This window comes from Lampetra fluviatilis, chromosome 43 (genome assembly GCF_964198595.1).
Source record: "Lampetra fluviatilis chromosome 43, kcLamFluv1.1, whole genome shotgun sequence".
In the NCBI taxonomy this organism is placed as follows: Eukaryota; Metazoa; Chordata; class Hyperoartia; order Petromyzontiformes; family Petromyzontidae; genus Lampetra; species Lampetra fluviatilis.
Window position 1 is genome coordinate 3591707 of NC_136317.1, and position 26323 is coordinate 3618029.

The 26323-nt window shown below is 51.3% G+C and overlaps 1 long non-coding RNA gene across 1 annotated transcript in view; it reads left to right on the forward strand.

The window, feature by feature from the left end:
* Positions 1 to 9282: 9282 nt before the first annotated feature.
* The window catches only part of LOC144947027 (uncharacterized), a 93966-nt gene continuing 76925 nt past the window's right edge, over positions 9283 to 26323 (forward strand). The window contains exon 1 of the long non-coding RNA XR_013639962.1: positions 9283 to 9355. This is a non-coding gene — a long non-coding RNA (uncharacterized LOC144947027). The remainder of the gene's footprint in view (positions 9356 to 26323) is intronic.

The following is a 26323-nucleotide window of genomic DNA, read 5'->3' on the forward strand; positions in this document are numbered from 1 at the left end:
GCAAAGTATAGGAACGATAAATAAATCACTTGAAAAAAATCTATACAGATCAAATTAAACTTTGTTTTTCTCTGACCAGGTAAAGGCCACTAAGGTGTTAACTTTTTTTTGCAAAAGCGACCTGGCCGCCACAAATGATAGCTCAACGAAGTGGCTTATCGCCTGGACATTTATAGCAGCCAACATAATTTCAACGGCACGTTTACAAATGTGGAAGGGAGTTGTGGGGGGGGGGTGTCTAGAGTATTGTTGTCGTCGTGTTTCAGATGAGATTGCCTTTACCACGACAAAAAAATATAACAATTATGTCCAAGAGCCACGACCACTTTTTTTTTACAAATAGTTCCAGTTATTGGACGAAGCGTGGAGAGATCTCCACTCGCAACGAGGGGGCAAATCGCCCCCCGCCCCCCCAAAAAATAAAAAAATTATGGGTTACAAATGTGCAACTCGGACCGCGAGCTCTTCCTCCTCCCCTTCCCATCACTCTCCAACAAGCAAAGATCGTCCGGAAGGACGCTGCAGTGTAAGAATGCGTCGCAGAGGCAGACCCTGCAGCAACAGCAGCGAGCACTGGCGCCTCTCGCTGTACTGACGAGTCCTAATAACGACGAACCCCATCCGGGGCCGTCTTCTCGTCACCGCTGCTGCCGTCAGCGGATCGCGTTCGTTCGAATTCACGGCGAAGGTGACTCGAGGTCAAGGCACCACGACGCAGTTCTCTTGGTTATTTTGGTAAAGTCATCACGTAGAAGGGAAGTAATAAAATAATTAAAATAAAACATAATAAAATAATTCTCACGACGTTTTCGGCCACAACGCAAGCAGCCGTCCTCAGGTGAAGACCAGGTCTGTCGGGGAGAATTTTATTTTTTATTTTTCTTATTTTATTACTTCCCTTCTACGTGACTTTACCGAAAGAACCAAGAAGATGAATCCCTGCAGTCACGAAAGCTTTACATCGAAATTTCACGACGCAGTTCGTCGGCAGCTGTCGACGTTCGGTGCGCGATGCGCCGTGGAGCCCACGGGAACCTTCTGGAGCGTGACTCGTTTTCATTTTGTAAGCGCCTCGTTGGAAAGGAGCCAGTGGGGTGGTGGTTAGGTGATGGTGGTGGTTAGGTGGTAGCGGTAGTAGTGGTGGCGGTGGTGGCGGTGGTAGTGTTGGCAGTGGTGGTGGTGGCGGTGGTAGTGGTGGGGTGGTGGTAGTAGTGATGGGGTGGTGGTGGTGGTGGCGGTCGTGGTAGCAGTGGTGGTGGTGGCGGTGATGGTAGTGGTGGTGGTAGTGATGGGGTGGTGGTGGTGGCGGTGGTGGTGGTAGTGATGGCGGTGGTGGTGGCGATGGTGGTGGTGGGGTGGTGGTGGTCGTGGTGGTAGTGATGGGGTGGTGGTAATGGTGGTGGTAGTGATGGCGGTGGTGGTGGCGGTGGTGGTGGTAGTGATGGCGGTGGTGGTGGCGATGTTGGTGGTGGGGTGGTGGTGGTCGTGGTGGTAGTGATGGGGTGGTGGTAATGGTGGCGGTGGTGGTAGTGATGGTGGTGGTGGCGGTGGTTGTGGTAGTGATGGCGGTGGTGGTGGCGGTGGTGGGGTGGTGGTGGTCGTGGTGGTAGTGATGGGGTGGTGGTAATGGTGGCGGTGGTGGTAGTGATGGCGGTGGTGGTGGTGGGCTGGTGGTGGTCGTGTTGGCAGTGGTGGTGGTGGTAGTGGTGGGGTGGTGGTGGTAGTGATGGGGTGGTGGTGGTGGCGGTGATGGTAGTGATGAGGTGGTGGTGGTCGTGGTGGTGGCTCACAATCTGTTGGTGGGGGCCGGGGGGGGCTCCAGCGGGCTCAGTAAGTCATTCGTTGTCAGCAGCTGGGGCTTTCCATAAATGCTGATTAAAGTAGCGGGGGGGGGATGAGTGATGCTGTGGTGGTGTCGCAGTCACCACTGACAAAAGACGAGTAAATGTGCATCAAATAACCATCATTTGACCCGATCTGCTCCGTACCGTAAAATCTTTATGGAGAGAGAGCGAGCGAGCGAGAGAGAGAGAAGGGTGGGTGGGTGGAGAGACAGATTCCTTCGCTGACGCACGGGCACTTGAAGCTTAGTCCAATCAAGACTTCATCTATAAAACATGCAACAATCTACAGCCCCCATCCCGACGGCTCACACGGGCCTCAAAGCAGGGCCGGCTTCAATCCCCGATGCACGCCCCGTTCACCATCCACCATCCCCGCGCAACACATAATGCCTTTCCGATACTTGTTACACAAGACGACCAGGGTGGGTAGGGGAGGGGGGTGGAAGTGGGGAGAGGGACGGGAGGGAGGGAGGGAGAGAGGCAGGCGGAGATGAGTGAGACGGAGAGAGAGCGAGAGAGTGACCGAGAGAGTGAACGAGAGGTGGGGGTTTACATAATGCAAAGTTTTTTTTTAATTACGAAATGATGATCAAAGCAAAGTGCCGACTACACCGAGCATCTTCTTGTTTCCACTGATCGTAAAAAAAAAAGATGGGGAGAGAGAGCGAGGAGGGAGGGGAGAGGGAAGGGGAGGGAAAGAGGCAGGGCAGATGAGAAAAAAAAGAGAGAGAGAGCGAGTGGGGGAGAAGAGTGTGATTGGGAAGAGGAGAGCGAGCGAGAGAGGAGGGGGGACATCGGGGAGAAGGAGGAAGGAGAGATTAAAAAGAGCTCGATTAATGGTTGTCCAGGCTGGATGCCTGCCTCGGTATATGGGGGGGTGGGGGTACAGGGAATGGGGGGGGTCGTCTATTCTGGGAGAAAGGCGAGGAGGGGGGGCTGTGGTTTATTTGCAAACGAAATCATAAACAACGTTGCTGTAGTCTTATTTTCCCTACAGTCGCATGCCAGGTGCACGGCGAGTTGGGACCACGCGTACAGCCCCAAATTAGAGATAGCCAGACGGTCTGCGGCCAGTTGCGAGATGTTAACTCCCTTGCCTGGTACGCAGGAGGTCGTGGGTTCGATCCCGACCCTGACGCCTGCTGCTGCTGTATATTTGGAGTTTGCGTGTCTCTCTCTTTGCCCCGTGGTCTCGTGGATTTTTTTCCCGCTCCTCACGTTTTCCCCTCCGCATTTAGAATCAACTTGCGCTTGGAGTATTTGGCTGATATATGAATGTCCACGTGATGATGAGCCACTTCGTTGAGCTATCATGGCCAGGTCGCTTCTGAAAATGAGCTATGTAGCTCAGTGGGCCTTACCTGGTGAAATAAAAAAATGTTGAATATCAATAAAAAAAATGCTTTAGTAAATATATTACGTGTCATTTCCCCCACTTAGTTTTGCAATGTTAATTAGTGTGAACAAAGGGGGGTGTGGAATTAACTTAGGTACATTTTACGCAACTGGCCACCGTAGTTTCTAAGTACTGCTACTAAATGTATATAGTGTGTAACGTCTGCGAGTGGACTTGGTGCGATGGAGCAAAGCCAAATTGGGATGCATCTTTCTTATATCGGTGTTTGTGTCCCAATGTGTAGCGATGGGAGAGGCGGGTGGGGGGGAGCGGTGGCACAGTGGTTAGCGCACGGTGGCATGAATGAACCCTGCGCACGTCTAACATCAGTGGCGAGTGATAGCTGGACAGGCACCTCCCCCCCCCCACCCCTAATACAACGCGCAATGACCAGTCTGGCGAAGTATGGTCAATTCAAACAACCCCCTCTTGGGAGGACTGGAACGGAACAGACGGCGGTGGCTTTAAGCGAGCCCTTTAACTTCGTAACGAGGTGCACCAAGAAAGTTTCTTTTAAATAATAATCATAACAGTAACGACAACGATTGTCGCCCCTTTGTCAATATCTTGCCCGATGTAAGACTCCCCAAGCTCGTTGTTCGTGGGGGTTCTTTGACCATACTTCACCTCGCTGGTCAGTGCCGATTGGTGAAGGGAGACGGTGGGGGGGGGTGGGTCTCAGGACCGGTTGGGATATCGCTCGCCATTGGTGTTGGCCGCGCAGAGGAATCGAACTCAGACAGTCGGGTTGTGTTACGTAGTGTGCTAACCATCTGCGCCACCGCTCCACTCCCCGACATTTGTATTGCACATCAGTTGTGTGCGATCTCAGCGTTGTACCTCGATGCCCGAATAACCTCAGTGACGGCGCTGAACCAGTGGAGGAAATTCTACGTTCGTATGGCAAGGACGAGTCCGCGCACGGGACAGCCACTGTTGGTTTCACTGCGTACAAGGTGGTACTGATTTTATTCACCCCATATGGATGATGATGATGGGGTTAAGTGGACTTTGATCAGTTGGGAGACCTCGCTGTCGCGTCCGAGTCAGGCGTCACGGTCAACGTCCCACGGACGTCAAGGAGACTGTGAAACATCACGTTCCTCAAAAGTAGTTTTAACCGACCCTCGTGTAGAATGTTTGCTCGAGTTCACTTTTCATTCCCTTTGCACCAAGCGCATGGGTTACACGTGTTCGACTCGGAGAGTGGAGCGGTGGCGCAGTGGTTAGCGCACTGCATTATGACCTCCGGTTGTGATTCCACCACGGCCAACATCAGTTGCGAGCTAAGCGCTCCCTTCACCAAGCCCTGCATGACCAGCGTGGTGAAGTATGGTCAAACAACCTCCCCCCCCCACACACACACATGACCCATGACCGATATAGCAGTGGATTAGAACAAATCCAGCAGTGGGCTGGCAAAGATCTGTAAGCAACATTGCTTGTTTCAACATGGAAAACACGAACATGAACTGGAGTTTAATGAAGTAGTGTACAGAGATGTACTGCATGCAGACACGCTCAGTGTTCACTTAAGACACTGATGTGCCTTACTTTTCGTAATGATTGTGTCACCTTCAAAATTGGTGTATTTTGATGTGCGCTAAACATGTGTGTGTGTGTGTGCGCTATCATTTAGTGCTTTGAAGGAGCATTGCCCGAAACGTCGCCTATTTTATGAACAGTATACGCTTCCCTTTGAAGGCTACACGGTGCTATCGAGGAACGTGTTGAGTTTTGTTGATGTACAAAGTATGGGTACATTTACAAACAACAACGACAACAGCCACAAAGACAAATATGCCCCGTATAGCCTGTAACAGACTGTTGGGGCAAGTGCCGTTAGCGAGCACCTATGAAGGTCAGCACAGCACACGAAGGGGCGGGTGGCCAGCACCACACCCGGCCGCCTTTGTCTCCCCAGTGGCGATGTTTTACACATCGCACCAGGTACTCGTTTGAGTCTGAGTCGACCTAGAAGAGGCCCAGGACCGCTTCGGATCAACCTCACGGGCGTTGGTAGCCGCGAGCGGTGAACGAACTCGGTTCGCCGGGTTCGTAGCGCGGGGCGCTAACCACATCGCCACCGCTCCCCGATAGCCACCACGTGCACAATTACCACGTCAGTGTGAAGATGCATGTTTGGCACGTGAACAAACTTACCGGGTATACTTCAGGGTCCATTCTGAGCCGAACATTCCATGCCCGTGCGAGGTGGAACAACCCTTCCCCCAGACACCCCCTTCACCAAACCAATTGATGTCTCCTAATTCTTATCGCGAGAGATTCACGTGAGCGGTCGACTCATCTCTTGTCGTTGTGTTTCTCTCTCTGTGTGTCTCTCACGACGGAGGTCTCTTGGCGCTGGCCGGCTCGGCTTCGACAACGCGTAACGAAGTGGGTTCGAGATTAAACCGGCGAATAAGAGGCGCGGGTGTATAGTTCACAGTTGTTTTGCTTATATAACGAGAGAGAGAGAGAGACAGAACGAGAGTATTAAATTTCTATCCGTGTTAAGTGTGGTTTCTGCTGCGGCCGCTGTGTGGGTGAGAGTGCGAGAGAGTTGTGTTCGCTGTGCCAAGGTCGCGAGTGACTGAATGCAAAATACATCCTGCAGCGCATGCGTGCGCACCTCCGTGTGTGCGTGTGTTTGTGCGTGTGTATATCTGTGTGCGTGTGTCTGCGTGCGTGTGTGCGCGTGTGTGTGTGTTTGTGCGTGTGTGTGTTTGTGCGTGTGTGTGTGCGTGCGTGTGTGTGCGTGCGCGCGTGTGTGTGCGTGTGTGTGTGCGCGCGTGTATGTGTTTGCGTGTGTGTGCGTGTGTGCGTGTGTGTACGTGTGTGCGTGTGTGTGTGTGCGTGTGTGCGTGCGCGCCTCTGTGTGTGTGCGTGCGTGTGTGCGTATGTGCGTGTGCGTGTGTGCGTGTGTGTGCGTGTGTGTGACCGGCTCCGGTTTAACAGCAGAGGTCTCACTCCGAATCAGTCGAGCGGCATTATCTTTTCATCGGTTGCGTAACGCTGTGTGGAAGCTACCTGGTCTGTCGCTCCGCACGAAGCTTCAGGTCTTCTCCGCCACAGTCATTCCTTCCCTTCTCTACGCTTGCGAAACGTGGACCCCCCTAATGAAATATCTTCGCCGGTTAGAAACATTTAGGCTGGGTTTAACCAGGCTGGAATGTGTGAGGAGCTCACAAATCTTTGAAAGATCTGGACAAAGTCCCATCGGTGAGCTCCTCCAGCAGGCAAGGCTGAGTTGGCTGGGTCATGTAGCCCGCATGCCCAGCCACCGCATGCCTAAACAGCTTTTATTCGGCCGGATCGAGGGGGCTAAACGGGCGCGGCACGGGCTAGAGGAGAGATGGAGTGATGTGGTACAGGAGGACGTGGAGCCGAGTGGACTTGCCGATGACTGGTACCAGCGGTGTCAAGATCGGCCTCTGTGGAGGAGGCTCGTGAAGGACGCTACTGGGCAGTTGGAGGCAGTCGCCCTCCAACAACAACGGAGGGCGGAGGAGCGACGCTCACAACAACGAGCGGAGCGCCGGGTGGCTAAAGCACAGCAAGTTGGCACAGTAGGGGGCACAGGTGGTCCATCAGCCAGCCGTCTCAGACAGTCGACCTTTGGCACCTGGGTCTGCCCCGTGACCTCCTGCCAGCGGGCGTTCGACACTTCATGTGGCCTCAAGGTGTGTGTGCGTGCGTGTGTGTGCACATTGTGGGGAGCGGTAGTGTAGCGGTTAGCGCGCCGCGCTTCGAACCTGGCGTCCCGAGTTCGATTCCCGGTCAACACCGGTGACAATTCTCTGAACCGGTACTGGGCGTTCCCTAAGTAGACTCAGCCTCAAATGAGTACCTGGTGCAGTGTGTGTAAATATCGTCACTTGGGAGACAAAGGTGGCCGGGCGTGGTGTTAGCCACCCACATCCTCGTGTGCCGTGCCGACCTTCATAGGTGCTCGCTAACAGCACTTGTCCCAACAGTCTGTTACAGGCTATACGGAGGATCTTTGTCTTTGTTTTATTCACTCTCATAGCCTAGAGCATTGCCACCTACATCTTTGTACCATAGGCTCCGAGTACATGTTAACGCCAATAGGCTGTTGGGGCAAGTGCTGTTCGCGAGACCTATTAAGGGCGGAACAGCAAGCGAGGGCGTTGGTGTGTCCGTAAACAAACACAAGGCGCCTTCATCTCCCGTAGTGGGTGTTCGTTTAAGGCTGAGTCAACCTAAAGGGGGGAAGCTCAGGACAGGCTCAGAAATGCATGATTTAACAATTGGGAAACATCAATGGCTGGGACTGGTCTGTCGATAAGTGTGTTTAATCAACATGCACATCCACCGCATTAACAATACATCACTCGAATCATTTTCATCCGCTTCTGGACGATGGTTCTCCCCACGCTGTGTCGGTCACGGGAGGGTGGGCGGTCTGTCCATACTTCACCACGCTGGTCAGTTGCGGTGTCGCTTAAAGGGGAGTCCCAGGACCGATTCAGGTGTCACTCGCCGCTGATGTTAGCCTCGGTCCGGCGTCGAACTCAGGCGGGCTTGGCTTGGGAGCGCAAGTTTACGTGGTTTATTGTGAAAATTCGGTCACAGTTCCTATGACCACTGTTTCATTGCTTTTATGGCTTTATTTTGGTGATTTTCTAAAAGTGTATTGGTTTGGCCATGTTTGTTTGTTGTAGTACAGAATTAGACTGATGGCCTTAATCTAAGTTGTCTTGTGGTTGTAGTTTTACTTGCATCCCACTGGGATATTTGCACACAGTGTTGGTGTACGGTGCTTTTTCTGCAATATTTTGCGGTCTTTTCTTGGATTTTCTGTTTGCACTTAGTCACATATTCACTACAAGATGTTTTCTTGTTCATGTTTTAGTTTTTTGTTTGTTGCGGTTGCACCCGATTCAAGAGCCGAATGGCTCACAGGGCAATACCTAATACATGAACTTTGAAGTCGGCGCGTTAGCCGTTCCACCGCAGCTCCACGATGTGATGTCAGAATCTTCACTTGCCGTGGAGGAGGAATCCGATGATCTATGAAGCTCTTTGCTTTCTCACAGGCGTTCCAGTAGGAGCGGGTCAGAAGGTTACAACAGCAAACAGTGAAAACAAAAATACGACAGGGGTGCTAAGTATAGGAGAGGTAAACAAGTCACGCTAAATAAATATACAAAGTATTTAAGTTAAAATTGCATAAGTACGTAAATTCCTGTCGATTTTGCCACACTAAACGCAACCTTGGACAAGGCAACAAAACAACAACAACAACAACAGTCCCGGACCCCACCAAGACAACAACCACACAGCCTCGTAATAAAAGTGCACATTACAATTAAACTATCGATACGTGCAGTCGAACACACACAGCGATTAGCGCGCTGCGCTACGAACCCGGCGATCTGAGTTCGATTCCCGCTCACGGCCAACACCAGTGACGATTATTTGAACTGGTCCTGGGCCTCTCCTAGGTCGACTCAGCCTCAAATGAGTACCCTGGTGCGGTGTGTGAACCTCGCCACTGGGGAAACAAAGGCGGCCGGGCGTGGTGCTGGTCACCCATTCCTCGGTGTGCCGTGCCGGCCTTCATAGGTGCTGCTCGCTAACAGCACTTGTCCCAACAGTCTGTTACAGTGTGGGCTTTTTGCTTTAATTATTTAACATTTATTATTTTTAATTGAAACTTTTCTATTTTCCTATCGACGTGACTTTACCGAAAGAACCAAGAATATGAATTCCTGCTGTCACGAAAGTTTAAGTAAAAACATTCTAATTATAATAATAGTTCAATTTGTAACGCGCGCAAAATTTGCAAACGTAGTGGCCGCAACTCAGAGGCGCGGAGCCAAGCTCAGAGTCGCTCGAAAGCACGTGGTTGTAGAGGTGAGTTTTTAAGTCTCTCTTGTTAAGGCTATAGGCTGCGGCTGCGGCGGCGGGAGGGGAGACGATCTTTGGTCTTTGTATTTCTCATTGTGTTGACCCTCTGGCTCAAACTGTTGTCTTTGTTGTCAAACCAGCAGCACCTCATCTGAAGACAGCGAGCGGCTGGGTGAGCGCGCGCGCGCTGTAGTTCCATCGTGTGACAAAGGAGCCCTCGACGTTCATCGGATTCCTTCCGGTGAGAACACACAAACAACAACAACAACCACGACACTACCGACGATTCCCAATCGAGTCGACGTCGCGTCCCCTCTCGCTTGGCCGAGGCCTGTCGCGTCTCGCTGAATTCCTGGCCCACGTTTGGCCGGCGGGGAGCGGAAATTGACCGATCGGAGGAGGGCTTCAGGCTCAGACGCAAATCTAACTGAGCCGCCGATGTCATCCGCGACCGGTGACCGCGGCCTGCAGCGAGGGCTGTGCTCGATGTGGTGTGCCGGGTGCGGGGATTTTTTTTTTGTTTTTACGTTTCGCCGAACCGCGCGGACGCAGGCTAAAAAAAAAAAATCAGCTTCGACGGCGTCTCGCGTGCGTCGAACTTCTTTCGCGCCGTACGTATCCGACCGTGCTGATCGGAGGCGCGGGCAGATCGGAGGGTGTGATCATCACCACCGCCGTCGTCATCGTCAGCCACGGTCCATCCACTGCTGGATGACGGCTACGTCAAGCTCTCGTCAGCGTCTTCTCTTTCGCGTGGTCTGGCGATGCCACCCGCGGTTTCGTCCCCTGCCCGGCTACGCGAGCTCGGCTCGTTCTTTGTCCACTCCCATTACGCAGTGGACGATCACAGCGGCAGCCACATCCACACACCACATCTCCAAGATGTTAACTACATCGCCTGGTGTGCAGGAGGTCGTGGGTTCGATCCCGATTCTGACGATGCCTGCCGTAGTATATTTGGAGTTTGCGTGTCTCTCTCTCTCTCCCCGTGGTGAGATGTTAACTACCTCGCCTGGTGTGCAGGAGATCGTGGGTTCGATCCCGACCCTGACGACGCCTGCCGTAGTATATTTGGAGTTTGCGTCTCTCTCTCTCCCCGTGGTGAAATGTTAACTACCTCGCCTGGTGTACAGGAGGTCGTGGGTTCGATCCCGACCCTGACGACGCCTGCCGTAGTATATTTGGAGTTTGCGTGTCTCTTTCTCCCCGTGGTGAAATGTTTACTACCTCGCCTGGTGTGCAGGAGGTCGTGGGTTCGATCCCGACCCTGCCGGTGCCTGCTGTATATTTGGAGTTTGCGTGTCTTTCTCTTCGCGTGGTAAGATGTTAACTACCTCGCCTGGTTTACATGAGGTTATGGGTTTTATCCCGACCCTGCCGACGCCTGCTGTATATTTGGAGTTTGCGTGTCTTTCTCTTCGCGTGGTAAGATGTTAACTACCTCGCCTGGTTTACAGGAGGTTATGGGTTTTATCCCGACCCTGCCGACGCCTGCTGTATATTTGGAGTTTGCGTGTCTTTCTCTTCGCGTGGTGAAATGTTAACTACCTCGCCTGGTTACCATGAGGTTGTGGGTTTTATCCCGACCCTGCCGACGCCTGCTGTATATTTGGAGTTTGCGTGTCTCTCTCTCTCCCCGTGGTCGCGTGGATTTTCCTCTCCGGGTCCTCCGGTTGTCCCCTCCACCTTTAGAAGCATCGTCACGCGTGGAGACTATTTTGGCAGCTCTCCGTTTCCGCGTGACAAGCCCACTTCTTTGAGCTCGCATTTGCGATAGGCCAGGTCGCTTCTGAAAGAAAAATAAACTATGCAGCTCAGTGGGGCCTTACCTGGTAAAATACAACAACAATGGTTTAGTTTAGAATGCTGCCTACTTCCTCCGTTCCCCCCACCCCCCATATATATATATGAGCCCCCCCCACACCCCCACACCTCCCGCACCCCCCACACCTCCCCCACACCCCCTCCACCTTCCCCACCTCCCCCACACACACTCCACACACCCCCACACACCCCCACCTCCCCCACACCCCCTACCTCCCCCACACACCCCCCACCATCCCCCACTCCCCACACAACCCACACCCCCCCCACACACACACCCCACACCCCCCCACCTCTCCCATACCCCCACCTCCCCCACACACCTCCCCACACACCCCCATATACCGTCACACACCCCTCACCTCCCCCACACCCCCCCTCCACTCCCCACACACCCCCCCCACACCTCCCCCATACACACCACACCCCCCACACCTGCCCAAAGCTCTGCGGTCCTCTGTGCGTGTCGGTGTTATGCCGTGCTAGAGGGTGTTGTTAGACGAGATCGCGTCAACATATCGGGTAAATATAAATGTGCCATTAAACACGGCCTTGGATTGTGTATCGGGTGTTGGCGGGTTTAACGACACATTAATATTCACGCGAACTAACCCAACAACCTCTTTCATCGATATTATCGGTCGCGAAAGTGCTGCAACGCGTTAAAGGGGCCGGGTTTTTTTGTTGTGTGTGTATCGGACAATGAACGAGCGTTTACACGTATGGGAAGAGGCCGGAGCAGCGGGAGAAAACTCACGCGAGGGCGAAACACTCGATCCCCATACAGACGGAACAAGTGAACCGAGTTCACATTGCTTCGCCTTACCCGCATTCACCTGGCGAGCCAGGGGTACGGACTTACTCCTCGACGACCCACGGGGTAGAACGAACGTGAGCTTCGCGCGACATCTGCGTGCGGTGATCCACTAACCCCCGTCACTGCCACCTCCACACGGCGCTGGGCGACAGGCAGCAGTCACGTGCAGCGGAGTGGCCGCCTGCGCTGGCATTCCGTCATTGCTCTCGAGTGGCTGTGACCCTGTGGTGGATAACCCGTGACCTCAACCAACCCATCCGTGAAACCGTGAGATGTGCGCACGCGCGTTGAACTTCTTTCGCACCGTGCGTGGCCGACCGTGCCAATCGGAGGTGCCGGGGATGAATGAATGAGCCCGATCCAAGCAGGCCTCGGATGCTGGGGCAGGCGCCGCTTGCGCTTGCGACCACCACCATCAACCATCATGCACGGACGTGTTGCTGTCGGCTGCTGCTGCTGCTGCCGCTGCTGTGGGCAACAGAGGGCAGTGCAGTAGAAATCCGCTGTCATTTGTAGGGCAGTGGTCCGGATGTATTGTGACCCGCCCCCCCCCTACAATTAATTGACCCCTAACATTGTTGTTGCTTCCTTTGCACATTAATTTCTGTTTTAAATTAACATAGCTTATTTTTCGATTTAAAGCTTTCGTGACTGCAGGGATTCATCTTCTTGGTTCTTTCGGTAAAGTCACGTAGAAGGGAAATAATAAAATAATAAAAATAAAACATTATAAAATACAATTCTCACGACGTTTCGGCCACAACGCAAGGACGGCTGCTTGTGTTGTGGCCAAAACGTCGTGAGAATTGTATTTTATTATGTTTAATTTTTATTATTTTATTATTTCCCTTCTACGCGACTTTACCGAAAGAACCAAGAAGATAACTTATTTTCTTTAAAATATATACATTTGGTTGCAGAGACTTAAATTGGGGTCACAAGACACCTGGACCGGCCTTTCCCCGCCGTCTCTGAGCTCCCCCACCTTGGCCAGCCCACACTGATCAACGTCCTGTGAGGTATGTGAGGTATTGCCCAATAACCGGGGGGGGGGGGGGAGGAGGGGTTGTGAGGCCCTCATCCAGCAGTGGATCAAGCAAAGGGCCGCCGTCGCGGTGTGTGCGTGGTCCCTTCCCGCACGGCTCACTGAGGTCTCCGAAGCGAGCAGGGCTCGAAAACGTAAAAGGGTGTTGGGGGGGGGGTGTCTGAGGATGTATTGACCACAGTCTGATTAACGACAGCGCGGTGAGGGCAAAGGTATCGTCACGGGGGGGGGTGGGTGGTTGGTTGGGTGACGACGGTGGTGCTGTTGGTGGTGGTGGTGATGGTGGGTCGATTTGGTGGTTGTGGTGTTGCTGGTGCTCTTGATGGTTCGTGGTTATAGATGTGGCGGCGGCGGTGGTGGTGGTGGTGGTGGCGACGATGTTGAGATTTGTATCGCTTTTAATTATGTCATGGTGGTGGCATTGGTGTTGCGTTGGTGGAGGAGGAGGTTGATGATGATGGTAATGGAGGGGATGGTGGTAGTAGTAGTAGTGGTGGTAGTGATATTGGGTGGTGATGATGATAATGGTGGTATTGGCAGGGCTGGATTGATATTGTGTAGGCCTCTGGGCTACAGGTACTGTGAGGTCCCCGGTAATATTTTCAAAAGAAAAACAAAGTTTAAGAAAAAGAAAATTTATTTTTACAATAACAAATAAAATTCAGCATTCACAAATTAAATCACTTCTCACTTCATCTGCAGCCCCTAAAGCCCCCCACGCCTTGTATCGGCCCTGGGTGGTGGTAGTGATATTGGGTGATGATGATGGTGGTGGTAGTAGTTTTAGGGGTGGATGTTGGTAGTTGTAGTGGTGGTAGTGATATTGGGTGATGATGATGATGATGGTGGTGGTGGTAGTTTTAGGGGTGGATGTTGGAAGTTGTAGTGGTGGTAGTGATATTGGGTGATGATGATGATGATGGTGGTGGTGGTAGTTTTAGGGGTGGATGTTGGTAGTTGTAGTGGTGGTAGTGATATTAGGTGATGATGATGATGATGGTGGTGGTGGTAGTTTTAGGGGTGGATGTTGGTAGTTGTAGTGGTGGTAGTGATATTGGGTGATGATGATGATGGTGGTGGTAGTTTTAGTGGTGATGGTGGTAGTAGTGGTGGTAGTGATATTGGACGAGGATGATGATGGTGGCGGTAGTAGTGTTGGTCATGTAGAGAGGCCTTGATGGTGGTTTTGGTGGTCGCGATATTGGTGGTGATACAACTTGTTAGTAGATAATGGTTGTGTTAAGTCACGTCTAAAAAAAAAAATGATTGCTTGTGTTGCAATCGAAACGTCGTATTCTATTATTTAATTTATTATTTTATCTTTAGACGTGACTTAACCGAAAGAACCAAATAATAATGGTTGTGGTTGTGGTGCTGCTGGTGATATTGACTGTAGTTTGGAGAGCGTCAGTGTCGTCGTTAGCGCACTGCCCTATGAACCCAGTGACCCGAGTTCAAATCCCGCTCACGGCTTACATCATCAGTGACGAATACCTGAACCGGTCTTGGGCCTCCCCTAGGTCAACTCAGCCTTAAATGCGACGCACGAGAGTGGTGAGCGAATGGCGGCTAAGTGAGGGAACGCGTCCCGAGAGGGCGTCTCCAGCGGAGATGGAGCGATCGGCAAAGCCCCAGCTTTGTGCGCGGGAGGTGGATCGTGCGATTACGGGACGATGGAGGGGAGACCTTTATCCAGCAGTGGGTAGACCAAGGCAGATCATCGTTCTGAAGATACATCCCCCGTGCACACGTCTGCGCGTGCCCGCGAGCCTACCTATTGTGCTTTCACTCGGCAATTCACGGAGGTGGGCGTGGACCTGTGCAATTATATTGCCGTTAAAAAAAAGTTCTATGACTTCAGACAACAAAATCAATTTTTTTTACGTTATTTATTATCTTGTTTACAGGTTTAAATTATTATAATTTTTATTTTATTTTATGCAATTTGCACTTATAGCCATAAAATCAGCAAACCCTGCAAATTGCTCTGTTATAAACTGGTGAGTGCGTGCGTGCACGTGTCTGTGTGTGTGTAAGGGGAGCGGTAGTGTCACAGTTAGCCCTACGCTGCACTACGAACCTGGACACCCGAGTTCGATTCCCGCCCACGGCCAACACCGGTGACGATTATTTGAACCGGTCCTGGGCCTCCCCTAGGTCGACTCAGCCTCAAATGAGTACCTTGGTGCGGTGTGTAAACATCGCCAGTGGGGAGACAAAGGCGGTCGGGTGTGGTGCTGGCCTCCCACCCCTCGTGTGCCGTGCCGGCTTTCATAGGTGCTCGCTAACAGCACTTGCCCCAACAGTCTGTGAAGGCTATACGGGGGATCTTTGTCTTTGTGCATCTGCCAGTCATCAAAGTCAGAAAACCCCATGGCACTCTCTCTCTCTCTACCCCGTGACGTCCTGTCAGCGAGCCTTCGACACTTCACGTGGCCTCAAACTGCACCTATCCTGGCACAAGCACCGTGGTGACATAACCGCCACTTCGTGACGAATGGCGCATGTTATTGTTGTTGTGTATGTACGTATTTTGTTGTTGTTGTTGTGTATGCACGCATGTTGTTGTTGTTGTTGTGTATGTACCTATGTTGAACTTATTTCGCACCGGACGTGCTAATGGGAGGTTATTACGTTCGAAGGACAGCAAACTAAACACGAACAGCAGCTCTGCGACATGAAATCTCATTGTAAAGAAATCAGTTTACAATCTGGACGACGATTTGAAAGTGCATCACAGCTCCCAGTTGCTTCCTGACATCGGAAGCAAGAGCGCGTTCCAGACGGCCGCAAAAGCGAGCGCGGTCTGAAAGCACCGGCCACCGCCACTCGATCGTTCGACCCGACACAGACAGTCGGCGACAACAACAACAACAGAGGCATCTCCCCCTGCACGAATGCCCTCGGTAAAGTTACAAAGTTCACGTTCGTCGTGGTCGACCCCTCCCCAACCCTCGTTTCACAAGACGCCTTCCTCCCCTTCTCATTAGAAAGCCACCTCCGGCGCGCGCGCCATGGCAATGTGGAATGAGCACCCAACTGGCACACGGTGCCCGCCAGCGTGGATGGAGGCTCCCTCGCAGGCAGATACCGAGGCCAGACGCTGGCTAACGAAACCGGCGGTGGTGGTGAGCGGTGGCGGTGGGCGGTGGGACAGTGGCAACGGCGGTGGTGGTGAGCGGTGGCGGTGGGCGGTGGGGCGGTGGCAACGGCGGTGGTGGTGGCGGTGAGGGCGGTGTTTATTTTCCGCTTGTAATGAACTTCCGTTAATTACCACGCTTCATTCCCGACTCGTAGCTGACAGAGCTCTCGAGCCCCCCACCCCACCACGCTCGCCATCACTCGCTCCCCTCTAACCCTCCTCGCCTCCCCCTTCTGACAATTACCGCTCTCACCTCGCACGCCCCTCGCAGACTTGCGAGACGCAGGATCCCCATAAGGGCTCTCAGATAAATCAATATTCATTCCGCGCAGTGCGCTGCCTGCCTGTCTCGGCCCGCGTATTTATGGCCAACCTGCAGAATGGCCTCATGTAAAACCCACCTTTTGGCCCACCCCAATATAACCACCACTTCCCCCACCACCATCACAACCTTCCACGCTGCCCCCCATCCATCCTCCCTGCCTGGCTTGTAATTAACTGCTGTCTGGTTCGTGTTCACAAGCGCCAGCAAGCATCGCCATCGCCGCCACCCGCAGAATTGCCACCACCGCCACCATCATCGCCACCACCACCACCGGCATCATCAGCACCATCATCGCCATCACTAACACCATTATTAAAGTCAATGACACGATCATAACCATCGCCAACACCAGCATCACCAGCAGTAGCAGCGTATTGACCGTGGCTAAATGATGATGATGATGATGACTTAATTATTTTGAGTCCAACTGAGGGCATATTATTTTGGCACACGCACGAAAAGAATGGATCATTCATCTGCGTGGATTAAGAGCATGGTCAAAGGTTTTGGTAAGTTAGACCATTTAATGGTTTCATCAATTACATTTGACTTGATGTTGTGAGAAATTCCCCGTCATGGGAGATAATCCGTATTCATGAGTCACCGTGTACAAAAGCCGATATCACAATTGATGTGCAATCGGCGTGGCGATATTAAAAACTAAAATTGTTATTTGATTTAAAAATTCCAACAAACTTTTTTAACCGAAGAAAAAAATCTCCGTTTAAAGGCTCACGTGAAATCAAAGGAAGTCACGTGAAATCAAATGCACAGTGACGTGAAATCAAAGGAGCAGTGCCGTGAAATCATAGGAACGGTCAAGTATATCTCTTTCTCGCGCTCAGACTCATAACAGCGAATTACGACAAAATTACTCGGCACGTATAAATGTGGCTCGGGAAAGAACAAAAAATGACTCTCGCTTTTGCAAGACTCGCATATAAAATTGTGACTGTGCACTCATCAAATGTAACCTTTAAAGTGATACCTCTGCACACACACACACACGCGCGCGCGTGCGCGCCAATGAAGCTTGACTTACTATCACGCGATCCTATAAACTCAGTAGCATATTACGCCGAACCCCAAACCGGACATAAAATCCGCATTCCGAAACGCTGCGACATAATTCTGGAGGTGATTAAATTGATTGGTGTCTTTTTTTTATTTGATTCTGCGATGTGCTAGCCAAGGGTAGCCTCGTGTCTCGAGCCTCTCTTCAGGAGGATGCTGCCAAGTCGTCAAGTAAGATAGCGGCTCTCCCGTGACAGCTGGTCCCCAGGGAGGAGTTGAACTTCATTGAATTTTAAGCATTTGGGCAATGCCATTTGCATTGGGCGGTTTTTTGTTTTGTTTACGATGGTGATTGATTTCTCGACGATGACGGATGATAATGGTGATGATGGTGATTAGGTTGACAACGATGGTGGTGATGATGATTAGGTTGACAATGATGGTGGTGGTGATGATGATGATTAGGTTGACAATGATGATGGTGGTGATGATGATGATTAGGTTGACAATGATGGTGGTGATGATGGTGATTAGGTTGACAATGATGATGGTGATGATGATGATGATGATGATTAGGTTGACAATGATGGTGGTGATGATGATGATTAGGTTGACAATGATGGTGATGATAATGATGATGATTAGGTTGACAATGATGGTGATGATGATGATTAGGTTCGCAGTGATGATGGTGGTGATGATGATGATTAGGTTGACAATGATGGTGATGATGATGATTAGGTTGACAATGATGGTGATGATAATGATTAGGTTGACAGTGATGATGGTGGTGGTGATGATGATGACATCGACGGCAAATGACGACACTGACAATAATGGCATGGCGACGATACTGATGATGATCGTGACAAATTACGATCACAACTATGACAAATGATTATATAGTTCATAGTGTTAATTATGATAATGATGATTATGATGAAAATGGCAATGGGGCTAATGTTGTCCTTGGCCAGAATTATAACTCAGAATCGCATGATTGGGAGCGCTGCCACTCCCATCAGCTGAGAAGCAACTCGGTCATTTATTGCGTAATTACATGCTCAAAATAGGTCCAGGCACTCTGTCATGTACACATTGCGCCAGCGACGTTGGATAAGATGATCGAACTACTTTCGGAGGCGATACGTGCATAGCGGGCGCGTTAATTGAATTTTTCTTTTTTTTAAACGCCTAAAAACTCGGTGTTTAATTTTTTTATGATTATTGTTATTATTATGGGTTGGATGACATTTCAGATTTTAGATTTAATTAAACCAGCCGTGCTGTCTGCCCGGCCGCCAAACATTGCGACGTGAAAAGCCATTTGTCTGAGCGGGCATGGCCGCGTGTGATGGGAATGTTGCAAATATTTTGCGCTAAACGCGTGAAAACGGGGCACATATTATACCCCGGGGACCTAAATCTCTTTGCGCGTCGTCTGTAATATTCCACGAATCGTATATCTTTATGATGTGCGATATGTGTTATGTGCAACCCCAAAGACAAAGATGCCCCGTGTAGCCTGCAACAGACTGCTGGGACAAGTGCCGCTAGCGAGCACCTTTGAAGGCCGGCACGGCGCACGATGGGGTGGGTGGCCAACACCACGCCCGGCCGCCTTTGTTTCCCCAGTGGCGATGTTTACACACCGCACCCGATACTCGTTTGAGGCTGAGTCGACCTAGGGGAGGCCCAGGACCGGTTTAAATAATCGGTGTTGGCCGTGAGCGGGAATCGAACTCGAGTGACCGGGTTCGTAGCGAAACGCGCTAACCACTACACCACCGCTCCCCACACAGCCCCACACACTGTCTGAGAAACCTTCCTATTAATTTGAAGAAGAACATTTATACTGGAGGAATCCGATGAGCTATGAAGCTCTTTCTTTCACAAATGTCCATCGCATGCGCTGGTGGCGCGCGTGGGGTTCAGTGGTGCCGCGGTGAAGCGCACCGTGCCATCGAACCCGGCCACCTGAGTTCAACTCCCTGCGCTGTTCACACGAGTGGCGAGGAATATCGCAAGGAGTCCGAGGCGTTTCCGAGGTGGATCCCAGCCTTCAATGAGCTCTCGGTGCACGGCATGGAACTTCCGCAGTGCGGGGGAGACAAAGGCGGTCACGTGGGGTGCTGGCCGCATCACCCCTCTACACGTAATCATGCCGGCCTTAATAGGTGCTCACTAACGCGTGCACTTGCCCCTACATTCTACACGCCTATGGGGGGGGGGGATATTTGTCTTTGTATTATTGATAGGTACTGAGTAATAATTTTGTAGGCGATAAAATATGAAGAAGTTATCATTTATAGCCACTGGATGAAAGACCTCCGCAGTGGCTTTTGGCATCACGCGGCGCTTTCAGATGGGCTTCTGCGGCCGTCTGGAACGTTCTTTCCTTCCGATATTAGGAAGTCGATGGAGCTACGCACTTTTCAATCATCATCTAGATTGAAAACTCATTTCTTCAGAACTTCTTCTTGTGCTCAGTTTGTTGTTCTTCCCCCGCACCTCTGATTAGCGCGGTTGGCTACAATCGGTGTGAAAGAATTTCGATTTAAAGCTTCTTTCGTGACTGCAGGGATTCATCTTCTTGGTTCTTTCGGTAAAGTCACGTAGAATGGAAATAATAAAATAATAAAAATAAAACGTAATAAAAATAATTCTCACGACGTTTCGGCCACAACGCAAGCAGCCGTCTTCAGGTGAAGATCAGGTCTGTCAGACGCTGTCTTTCTCAAAGACCTGTTCTTCACCTGAGGACGGCTGCTTGCGTTGTGGCCGAAACGTCGTGAGAATTATTTTATTATGTTTTATTTTTATTTTTTTATTATTTCCCTTCTACGTGACTTTACCGAAAGAAACCAAGAAGGTGTGAAAGAAGTCCAGCATACGTACATACTTGCCTTGTCAGCCATGGGGACTGTTTTTTGACCATACTTCACCACGCTGGTCAGCGTGAGTTGGTGAAGAAGGGGTGGGTGGGGTGCAAGACCTGTTTAGATATCACTGGCGTCAGCCGTGGTCGGGAATTGCAGGTGGCTAGGCTCATAGCGCAGTTTGGAGTGTGCTAACCGCTGTACCACCGATCCTGCATAGAGCTGATATCGTATTAGGGGGGGTCAGTACATGTGTGTGTCTGTATGTGCGCCTTAGTGAGGATTCAAGAGTATCGGTGCAGTAGTTCGCGCACTGCCCTACGGACCCAGCCACCCGAGTTGGATCCCCCGGTCGTGAGCGATATCTGAACCGGCGCTGGGCGTCTCTCTGCGTTGACTCAACCCGGTGCGGTGAGCGAACAGCAACACTGGGGGAGACAAAGGCGGCCGGCACGGGATCCTTGCCCCAAATGCCACGTGCAGGCTGCACGGGTCATCTTTGTGCGTTGCCGTACGTGTCAGTGCATGCGCGTGCGTGAGTGCGTGAGTGCGTGTCGCACTGCCAGTCTTTAGTATGCGCTGCATATCGTTTGGCAACGCGCATTCAATACCACAAGTGCTGATACAGAACGCGATGAGCACGTGTCCGTTTAGAGCATCACACGCGGTGAACGTCACGGGTTGAATGTGTGGGGGGGGAGGGCGGTGTTTTGTGTCACCCCCCCCCCCACATCTCACGCTGGCCCCCACCCTCGACACCCACCCCCGGCCCCCACCCTCGGCTCTCATTACCGGCCCCAACCTCCGGCCCCCACCCCCGGCTCCTACCCCCGGCCCCCTCCCATGGCCCCCTTCCCTGGCCCCCACCCCCGGCCCACCCTCAGCCCCCACCCACGGCTCCCACCACCTGCCCCCACCCCCGGCTCCTACCCCCGGCCCCCTCCCCTGGCTCCCTCCCCTGGCTCCCTCCCCTTGCCCCCACCCACGGCCCCCACCTCCGGCCCCCACCCCCGGCTCCCACCCTCAGCCCCCACCCACGGCCCCCTCCCCTTGCCCCCACCCACGGCTCCCACCACCTGCCCCCCTCCCCTGGCCCCCACCCACGTCCTCCTCCCCTGGCCCCCACCCACGGCCCCCTCCCCTGGCCCCCACCCACGGCCCCCTCCCCTGGCCCCGGTTCTTCTCTCATTTTCCGAGTCATTATTCCTGGACGTGTCGCTTGCTCCGTCCAGACAGCGATCATCATCATTATTATCACTCCTACGATGTTGCGTCGTTGTTTTTTTATTTCGTAACTCAACACGAAAGAAAAACACCTCTCTCGTGCAAGATAGTCCTGCCTGGGGTATTCAGCCGCTTATTGTGAGAAAAGTTTGTGAAGTTTTCACATGATGCGGGGAAAACACCGCGCATAGGAGGGGATGGCGGTCAAGCATCCACACTGAACGCTGGGTACCAGACTCCTGCACCCTGCACACCACTCGTCCCACCCATCACCACCTCCTGCACCCTGCACACCACTCGTCCCACCCACCACCACCTCCTCCACCCTGCACACCACTCGTCCCACCCATCACCACATCCTCCACCCTGCACACCACTCGTCCCACCCACCACCACCTCCTCCACCCTGCACACCACTCGTCCCACCCATCACCACCTCCTCCACCCTGCACACCTCTCGTCCCACCCATCACCACCTCCTCCACCCTGCACACTACTCGTCCCACCCATCACCACCTCCTCCACCCTGTACACCACTCGTCCCACCCACCACTACCTGCTGCACCCTGCACACCACGCGTCCCACCCATCACAAAAACTGATGCCAGATTTGGAATCAGCACCCCAAAATTACCTTAAAACCGTTGGAATGCCTTATTGCAGAAAAGGTGTGTTGACCAGTCTTATCGTAGTAGCACAAGTAGCTAGACATGCTACAGGCCCCGCACTTTCAAGGGCCCCGCGCTAAATGCTTTCAAGCTATCAACTCCGGTTCAGTGATTCTGCACTTGCTCTATTACTATAGTAATAAACTGCTTTCAACTTTATTAACCACTGGGTATTTAAGGTTAGCAATGTGTCGTATTATCTGGCTGTATAGCAAATACAAAATTACACTAACTTTACTATGCAAGTTAAACATGTGTGTTTTAATATTTACGTGTTTTTATTTATTTAGGGCCCCTTTATAACATATCCTACAGGCCGCGCACTAGCTTAATCCGGCACTATATGGAGGTACAGACTTACAGTAACTGTTCCATGAGATGGCCCAACATCCCAAAAATAGGATTCATAGAGCCTGTACAATTGTTGGCGTTTCTTCTGGCTGCCTTTCCGCGTGTCCCTGATTTCTCACTGCTTTGAATCATTGTCCCTATATTAGTCAGAGAGTAAATGAAACGTGTGTGTGTGTGTGATGTGTGCGTGTGTGTTACAGTTTAAAAATTATTCACAGTTGTAATAATTACGACGATGATGATATCTATATTCATTGGCTACCATAGTCTGATGAGCTCCCCCCTCCCTCTCCCTCCCCCCTCAACTCGCTTTTAAGGGATTACATCTTGAATCATTGCCTCACTTGATACAGCTAATCTGGCTGTGACGGTCCCACCTGATGACGGAGACTTGTGTTGCCTCCGAAACGTCGTGATTTTTGTTTTTATTTTATTTTACTTTCTACGTGACTTTACCGAAAAAAACCTAAGAAGATGATGATATCACTCGGCATCTCCCGGAAACACACTTTCATGTGGGATGTAAAAACATCCGTTGTCCCACAACGTGCGTGGACATTTGAAAACAGCAGAGGGTGAAACGCACGAATAAAAAAACATGCAATAAAACGGCGGCGAAAATAAAAAAAATACATCGAAAGTACAACGGACAAAAAAAGTTTAAAACAAATATAAAATATAGATAAATGGTTAAGGCGTGTTCGTTTGCGTTGTAAGTCAAAACGGTTAAAGTGTCTCTCGCTTCAAAGTGGCCCAAGGATGCTCCGAGTGTAAATTCCAAACTTTCACGGAGAGGACAGTTCTGTCACCAGACACATGAGCAACTGTCGGAGGTTACCCGCTATATCAAATTCCTTTCATAAGATTTGTTGGTCCTGTTCTTGTGCGTTAATATATGCTAAATTGTCACAAAGTGGTGCGCGTTTTACAAGCCGAAAGGGATGATGGGCTGAGTTGACAGCCAAACCAAAATTTAAACTCACAAACCTTCCAGCTTGGTGAGCCAAAACGCTGTTTATTTAAATCGTTTTAAAACCATTGGAACCTCATTTGCCAGTAGAAAAATATGATAATTTTCGATTTAAAGCTTTCGTGACTGCAGGGATTCATCTTCTTGGTTCTTTCGGTAAAGTCACGTAGAAGGGAAGTAATAAAATAATAAAAATAAAACATTATATAATTATTCTCACGACGTTTCGGCCACAACGCAAGTAGCCGTCCTCAGGTGAAAACCAGGTTTGTCGAGGCGACGGCTACTTGCGTTGTGGCCGAAACGTCGTGAGAATAATTTTATTATATTTTATTTTTATTATTTTATTACTTCCCTTCTACGTGACTTTACCGAAATAACCAAGAAGATGAATATGATAATTGTTTTGTTTTACCCTTTATCTGGCAACAAAACTGACACCTTTTTTACGAGAAGTCTTTTGGCGTCATCTGGTCCAACACCATGTGAGACTAGGCTCTAAGGAAAGCTGTCTCGGGTGTGGACCAATCAACTTCAAGGACAGTGCATACATTATCAGAGTTATGTTTTTGGTTTGCATTATGACTGCAGGTATTGTGGTCTATGCAAACATGACTCCTTGTAAAAAAGGTGTCAGTTTTGTTGCCAGATAAAAGGGTAAAAAAACAATTATCACGTTTTAAAACCGTTTAACAATAACGTGGCGTTATCGACATAATACCTCTGAATTCAATTTTAACAAAAGTGCACTTTGTGAGATCCACCATTGGATCAGGGAGTCGCAACGCCGCGTCGGACATGGGGGGGGGAGGGGTTGTTTTGACCATAATTCACCACGGTGGATCAGTATAGTTGTGGTGATAGTGCACGGAGGCCCGGGGCAACTTCACATATCACTCGCCGCTGATGTTAGCCGGGAATTGAACGCAAAGCCACTGGGGCCGTCGTGCGATGCGCTAACCCCTGCATCTCCACTTCTCCCAATTGCCCATCAAACTAAACGATTCTGTTCACCGGTTAAAGCCCTCTTAGCTAGTGGCTCTTTTTCAGAGGCGACCTGGCCGTACGTGAAATTTGGCTTAGATAATTCATCATCATCATCATCCGTGGGAATTAATCGTCGCAGCCCAATAATTTGAGCGCGTCGGGCAAAACCCGGAGGAATCCGGAGAAGAATCCACGTGACCACCACGGGAATAGAGAGAGAGAACACGTGAACCTCCAATCATCTACAACGACAGGCATCGTCAGGGTCTGGGATTGAACCCAGGCCCCTCCTGCGTACCAGGCGAGAGAGATCACATCTCCTCGCCACCGAGTTAACACATTCCTGCGGAGGGAGCTGGTAGGAACGTTGGGTTGCTCGGTCAATGGCCAGGGTCAACGGCGGCGTGGTGTATTCCGCAAATATGGCCGACTGTGAGGGCGGGCACAAGCCGGCGTGAGTAGGTTAAACGTTGAGTTTTATAAGGGCACCACGGGGTGACCAGCCCCTCCCCACCTAGCCCCACCCCTCCCACCCCCCACCCAGCCCCACCCTCCCCACCCAGCCCCTCCCCACCCTACCCTCCCCACCCAGCCCCTCCCCCACCCTCTCCACCCAGTCCCTCCCCACCCTCCCCTCTCCACCCAGCCCCACCCCTCCCATTTTTGGATGCACGACGGACGGACGGACACAATAATCCCCTGTGGGCTGGTGTAACCAGGAGGTTCCTACCAGTAATACCGTTAGCTCGGTACGGTGTTGTATGTAATGGAGCGGTGGTGGCACAACGGATTGCGCACCGCCGTAAGAACCCACAACCGTCGTGCCCCACGTGGTGTGGGTGGTGGAGGTGGCGGGAGGCCTCCATCCAGCAGTGGATTGACAACGTTTTGTAAATGACCGGTCAAGTAAATGACCGTTTCTGTATTCTCAAGATGAAGAGAGGAGGCAGAAAGGAAAGAGGGTGAGAACGATGGGGCCCAGTAATAACATAGTGCGTGGATACACGCAGAACTAACCGCACTCCGTCTCTCCGCGTGTCAACACGTATCAAATTATAGTATTTAATTTGCCATCGTGGGTTTGCGCAGAGAGCCGCCGAAACGTTTTCACTGAAATCCATTCGGCAGACTGAGCAGCGGCGCGTTGATTCGGTGGCGCGCAGGTTCAGTGGCATGAAGACTGAGTGGCGTGTAGACTGAGTGGTGCATAGATTCAGTGGCACACAAATTCAGTGGCACACAATGTCAGTAGTACACAGACTCAGTGGCATGAAGACTGTGAGTGGTGCGTAGATTCAGAGGCACGCAGATGCAGTGGCACGAAGACTCAATAGCACGCAGATTGAATGGCACACAGGTTCAGTGGCACACAGACTCAGTAGCACACAGATTGAATGGCACACAGGTTCAGTGGCACACAGACTCAATAGCACACAGATTGAATGGCACACAGGTTCAGTGGCACACAGACTCAATAGCACACAGATTGAATGGCACACAGGTTCAGTGGCACACAGACTCAGTAGCACACAGATTGAATGGCACACAGGTTCAGTGGCACACAGACTCAATAGCACGCAGATTGAATGGCACACAGGTTCAGTGGCACACAGACTCAGTAGCACACAGATTGAATGGCACACAGGTTCAGTGGCACACAGACTCAATAGCACACAGATTGAATGGCACACAGGTTCAGTGGCACACAGACTCAGTAGCACACAGATTGAATGGCACACAGGTTCAGTGGCACACAGACTCAGTAGCACACAGATTGAATGGCACACAGGTTCAGTGGCACACAGACTCAATAGCACGCAGATTGAATGGCACACAGGTTCAGTGGCACACAGACTCAATAGCACGCAGATTGAATGGCACACAGGTTCAGTGGCACACAGACTCAGTAGCACACAGATTGAATGGCACACAGGTTCAGTGGCACACAGACTCAATAGCACGC